The following is a 1039-nucleotide window of genomic DNA, read 5'->3' on the forward strand; positions in this document are numbered from 1 at the left end:
ACATTGAAAGGGCAAATGAGTAAATGTGAAGCAATGGAAATCAAATTAGTGAGCTTGAAGATAAATCTCTCAATTCTAGTATGCTAGAAGAACAACCAGAAAAAAAATAATGAAAAAATCTGAAGAAAGTCTAAGAGTTATGTAAGATACCATGAAGATGAATAATTTACAGGTGATTGGAATTTCAGAACAGGAAGAGACATGCACAGAGAAAATGGTCAAAGCGTTATTGAAAGAAAACTTCCCCAACATCATGATAGACAAGATAAGCACACAAGAAGCTAAATGAACCCTAAACAAGATAGATCCCAAGAGAATATCACCAAGATATATCATAATCAAACTTTAAAAAATCAAAGACAAGGAAAGAATCCTGAGAGCAGCTGTGGAAAAACGAAAAGCTACCTACAAAAGAGAACCAATAAGACTAAGCTCTGATTTCTCAGTGGCAACCATGCAGGTAAGAAGGCAATGGGATGACATATACAAAACTCTGAAAGAAAGAAATTGCCAACCAAGAATCATATACCCAGCAAAGCTGTCCCTCAAAAATGAGGGCAAAATTAGGACATTTCCTGATAAACATAAATTAAAGGACTTTGTAATGGTCAGACCAACTTTACAAAAAATGCTAAAGGGTGTTCTTTGGAATGAGACTCAACAACAGACAACAAACTGAGATTACCATACATGACAACACCACCTAGAAATCAATCCAGATATCGATTCAGATATAGAAGTATTTAAAGTAAAACCTACAAGACTGAAAACAGGGAACAAGAGATATCAATGTATAACAAAGACGACTACAAAGCAAAAAGAGAAAATAATGTAGTTACATAATTTCCAATTGGCTAGGAAGTCAAGTCAATTTCAAAATAAAACAGACTGCTTTAAGCAAGGCAACCTCAGAGAAATGATACACCGGCACAGCAAGATTTTTTAAAAAAAGGAAAATCCGAAAGATTTTGAAATATTAACACAACAAAAATGAAAATAAAAATAAAATCAACATAAAAAGAAAGCCAAAATGAACTCA

Source organism: Chrysochloris asiatica, unplaced genomic scaffold (genome assembly GCF_000296735.1).
Source record: "Chrysochloris asiatica unplaced genomic scaffold, ChrAsi1.0 scaffold01713, whole genome shotgun sequence".
NCBI lineage: Eukaryota > Metazoa > Chordata > Mammalia > Afrosoricida > Chrysochloridae > Chrysochloris > Chrysochloris asiatica.